This window comes from Lissotriton helveticus, chromosome 11 (assembly GCF_964261635.1).
Source record: "Lissotriton helveticus chromosome 11, aLisHel1.1, whole genome shotgun sequence".
Taxonomy (NCBI): Eukaryota; Metazoa; Chordata; class Amphibia; order Caudata; family Salamandridae; genus Lissotriton; species Lissotriton helveticus.
In genome coordinates this window covers 979,813,532-979,818,838 of record NC_136072.1, presented here as the reverse complement: position 1 = coordinate 979,818,838, position 5,307 = coordinate 979,813,532, and the positions used below count along the sequence as shown (strand labels likewise).

General features: G+C 44.4%; 1 long non-coding RNA gene across 1 annotated transcript; it reads right to left on the bottom strand.

The window, feature by feature from the left end:
- Positions 1-2,429: 2,429 nt before the first annotated feature.
- LOC144791395 (uncharacterized) lies at positions 2,430-4,921 on the bottom strand. Its single transcript, XR_013602378.1, has 3 exons — positions 4,811-4,921; positions 3,813-3,944; positions 2,430-2,488 (listed from the first exon to the last, which is right to left on the bottom strand). It is a non-coding gene; the product is annotated as an uncharacterized LOC144791395 (long non-coding RNA).
- Positions 4,922-5,307: the final 386 nt, after the last annotated feature.

Genomic DNA, 5,307 nt, shown 5'->3' with positions numbered 1-5,307 from the left:
TTGGCGGGGTTCCGGGTGTTTGTGGGTGAGTTTTGGGGTCTGGGAGCACTGCTGCGACAGTCTAATCTTGATTGCATTTGCTTTTCAGGAAATCCGTGGTGGAAAACAGGAGTTATGATGATGACCTAGCTGCACAGCGCGTTTGGACCGAAGGCCGAGAGATATTGTAAGTATGAGATTTAGCTTTTTTGCTGTTTGGGGGTGTTGTCGCGTGCTTTTTTGCGGGTGGGTTGGCGGGTCTTCGGGCATTCCTGGGAAGGTCTAATACCGGATAGAAGTGTTTTGGACAAAATCCATAAGGAAAAACCTTTTGGCACTTTTTGTAAGGGTTAGCCCTAGCAGCAGGATTGCATGTGTTTCGGGGTGTTCTATTGCAACGCAGCTCTGGGGTTTTAGAGCACTCTTGGAGCGATGCTGGCTATGGATACTTTTGCTTGCTTGCAAGTGGTTTGAATACAATCCACGGTCGGTAAGGGTGTATTTGGGCCTACTGTTACTTTCAAAGTACGTTTTGTCACCATTTTTCTGCTAGGCATCGTTTTGGAGATCTGATTGGGGGTCTTCTACATTTTTGCAACTGGCTTTAGTAAGGGTCTTGGTGGGAGCATTGCTGGGAAGGTCAAATTTTGTTCTAAAACACAGTTTACAGTACACCTACCTTGAGGGGAAAGATCCGCTATAATATTTTGGCCATACTTATTTATCCTTAAAAAGGTGACTCAGACAGAGCACGCAATTTCAAAAATATTGTACTGTCTATTAGGGAAATCAAAGTGTGACTTTTTGCACCACACAGCGTACATACCTTATATTTATTTATCAGTGGTATTTTGTAATAGCACTTCCTGTTTTCCGTTCAATAATTATAGGCCGGGTTTCAGTCAACATCCGCCAGGCAGGCAGTGGACAGGGTGTCTTCTGTCAGTGGTCACCAACATTGATGGACGAAGCGTCAGCTGGAATGGAGGAGTGCCACTAATAAGAGGAATTGTTTGCTGCATGCAACTTACTTACCAAATTCAACAGGACAACTCCAACAACATACAGAATACAGATACAGTATCCATTGTTTTCTTCTATGAGTGTGACTGCATGTGCTTAGCTTTAGTTTGTACCCAAAGATTTCTTTATCTTCAATTATTGTTTGTCCAGGCTGTGCATTTTTTTTCTTCTCTCAACAAAACCTACCCAAAAAGAAACCCCCATTCCCATCCATTTTCCAAACCCTAACCCTCTTCCCCAGGGCTGTGTTGTTTTGCTTGATGTCTGACTAAAATGACATCAATAATTCCACACACTTGCTGGGGAGGATAAGGTCATAGCAACAGGCTGGTGAAGGAATACAAGGATATCTTCTAGACTTACTCAGCTTCAGTACTATTTCTTCTAGTAGTAGGAGCCAATGTCAAATAAATTCAACGCAAGTACTAGTTATACTTGCAAGCAAATACTTTACCATTTGTTAGGCTACATTATGGCACTGTTCTAGTGTACTGTCACCTGCTATATTCTCGATCGTACCGTAACCGTTGTAATGCTACAGTAAGGACAAACCAGGAAACGTTTTCTTTTTTTCCATAGGCATGCAACTGCCACTGTGTCACACCACTAGTACCACCGCAATGAGGAAATTTCACCCGCCCAGGATTGCCAACGTTAATCCCCATTTCACGTGGAGCCAGCCCTGGGCCTAGCCCTAATTTCTAACACAAATTACAGGTAAGATAAGCGTTTGGTGGGAGGTAGTATAATGGAGTATTAGGACTAGACGAGAGATTGACGGTAGTACTACTAAAGTCCTACGACTGTTCAGGAAAACAAACTTACTGTTACACCCCCGTCCCGCACCCACCCGACTGAAAAGCAGTAAAAAACAGGTATGGTCAGATAAAGTTTAAAAATGTATATTTATGTAGCCCTAACAAAATAATCTCCCTCAAGACCCTCCCTAACCCCAACGATTGTCTTTGAAAAGTCCCAAAAAGAACCCAACTCCCAAATCCCACCCCCCAAAAGTCTCTAAAAAAAGGGCAAGGGACACTCTACTACTGGAGGGTGCTGGTGCATTTTGCGGCATGGGCATCATACTCCTTGCGGAGGGTGGCAAGCTCGAAGTGGAGGCCCTCCACCAAGTTCTTATAGTTATGGACCTCCTGCTCCAGGTAGGACATTCGGACTCCTAGGTGGCGTTGGCGTGCCTTGCAGCTCCTGTGGGGGGCAGCTGGTCTTTCTGCTGCTTGGCGGTGGCGGTTGGCTTTGTTAGCCCGGCTCCGTACCGCTGGAGCACTGCGCATGCTGGCGGCCCGTGGGGTCACGGAGGAGGATGCAGCTGTCCCAGTCGAGGATGTTGTGGTTGCACCGGTCGACTGCGTGTCCTCCTCCTCCTCCAGGGCCACCAGCCGCCGATATTCGGCGACAGTGGCATCCAGCCTCCGTTGCCGGGCCATTCGAGCCTGCTCCCTCCGTGATGTCGATTTGGAAGGAGCAACTATATGAAGAAAGAAAGACATAGTCTGTAACCAATGCTCCTTAGCATTAATAACACAAAGTGATTGAGCCGAAAGTTGGGTCACAGTACAAGTAGCAAATTGAAAGCACAGTACATAACTATTGAGGACAGTATCTATGTAACCTCCCACTTCTGCATCCTTGCTCTAACATTAGTGGTAGTTTAATGAACAAATTCTACGACCACTATGGACTTCCATTACAGTCGACTATGACAGTACACCAGTCTTATTCTTCTTCTTCTCTCTTGTTTAGGAAAATTGGTACGTTATCTTATGCAAGCCGGCAGAATGGCAGCACAGTGAACTTGCACCCGAGAAAAACAGTTGCACACCATGATGAGTGAGACAGACTGGCGTTACTGTACCGGTCCAGTACATGCAGGTGGTGAAGCTATTACTTTTCTATTACGGGTGGCACTGAGAATACTCTGTTACAAGGGCTACTGCTTAATTAATTTACCTTTGACCCTACAGTGCAAATGAGTACTAGAAAAGGAAAATGAAGAAGCTAAATAATTTGATTATCTATCACTTCACATGGGACGTATTTGATGACATATGGGATGACTTTAGGTGCTTTGCTTAATATTGACTGAACAGTGATACACCCACACATGAATGACGTACCACAACTAAACTAAAGTTATTAAGAGAGGTACGGAGTGTCCACCGTAATAACCGGATATATGCTGTGCTTGCAGTTGCAATACAAAGTACTGCTACTATTCATGGTAGTATTGGACACATTTACAATTTCTTTTCCTTGCCTTCCCTACACTGGAACGGACGCGCGGGTGCGGCGGTACATGCTCTTCAAGGTAACACTTAGTTCATCCAGCGACAGTCTACTCTCTCTAGATACACATGTGCTATCTAAGAGTCAGAGAATACCATGCTCCAGGCATCCATTCATTCAAAGTATACGCACACATACAGTTTCTGTTTCACCCACCCAGGCTGCTGTCCTTCCACCCATCCTTGCTTCATCATTGACCCAGCCATGCACCATACCATATTCTTTCCTTCCCAGCCACCTCGGGGGCCAAGCAAACACATATCGTTCTTCTTTGCCAGCCATCATAAAATTTCGCGTCCCACTTACTTACACCCTTCTTTCGCTTTTCGTTCATCCCATCCATCACGTTCATCTAAGATCTTATTGGGATTCTTCTCACCAAAAACTTCACAGCTAAGTCGGAGTACATTTCGAGGAGGCTACTACCTGGTTGATTTGTAATACACCCGTGCAGAAAGCACACTATGCAGTCTTCAATCTCAATAAGTAAGGAATATATAGCTTACCTGTTCCCGCCACCACCGTGCGAACCCCCACAGGACCGTCCGCCGGCTCTTGCACCGCATCCTCCCCAGAGTCCTCCGAGTCCTCGCCCAACACCGCCACCTCCGCGCTGGCCCCGCCACCAGATGTTCCACCTACAAAGTACATTTAAGAATGTTAGAATGCACCACTCACTACTATATAATATTTGGTCTAGGAGTAATAAAGAAATGTTAAAAAAACAGAATACAATGTAATAATTTGTGACTGCCTACTCTAAAGTAAAAATGTCCCTTTTTCCAGGGAAGGCTGTTGTCTTGCTGCACTTTTATGCACAACTGATGAATGCTTGCTTTTTATTTTTAACACGCACCACTTTTTCTCCTAACAGACAGAAGCTTGACTTCTAAGAACACGACCAGGATCAAGTTCAAACCAGGTGAGAGCTCGGCTCGACCACAAGAAATGTGTCCAATTAATCGTCAGCACTAAGCACTTTTCCGTTTTCAGTTAAATAGTTTTATGACAAAGTTGATTTTAATAAATGTGTTTACTTTTAATAAAGCTTTTAAACTTAAATAGACTCTGTGGTTTTTGGTCCTCCAGACTAGAGTGGATGAGCTAAAGGTTTTGGAATTTTTGCAAGCATGAGTGCCTCTGACACTTCTTGACTGTGACTCCGTACTCTTGTCCTGCGTAGGATAATCTAAAGATCATTGGGGATCAATCATCGGTGACTTCGGGAGCTAAATGACTCTGCCACACTATCTAGTCAGTAAGGAGACAGTGCATAGAGCTATTGCTGAATAGAATGGGAGTCCAATGGAATTGCCAAATGTCCAATCTTAGTTAGCTACACAGACAGACTAATAAGAATAATCTAGTAATACCACAGGGAGTCATATTCGAGGCAGGATAAGAATTTATATCCAGTCTACAAGAAGATCAAAGACGATTTAGAAAAAATCGAATGAGGAACGCTAGGAAAAAATAGGTTCTTTTTATTAAAATTTAAACTTACTGGGGCCAGCAAAGGAGCCCTCGCCTGCCCGATCCTGGCCTGCATCCTCCTGAACAGCACCCTCCTCCTCCTCCTCCTGTGTCCGACTCCTCTTGCCCTTGGGGGGAGCTGATGTACAACATGAAAGAAAGAAAGACCAGAAAACATGGATGAGATTTGTCAACCAAATCAAACATTTCAAAAGAACAATAACAAAATATTTTGGAGAAATAGCAAATAGATAGACAACTATTCCACGGGATCTATCTCATGTTGTATACTACGTTATTCGTATTGCCTGATTTGCGGACCGTTGACTTAGAAAGTTCCTATGTAACTCAATAAACAGACTACTAAAGAGGTTTGCCTAGGCCTGGCAGGCAGCAGTCCGCAGCACGCGAAGTGACAGACAAAGTCCATCCTGCTTGCAGATCAGTGAATACTCAAACTATCAATCCACCGACCACCACCACTATTTCTTCTTATAGCAATGTGTCTAAAGGAAGGACTGGACTTCA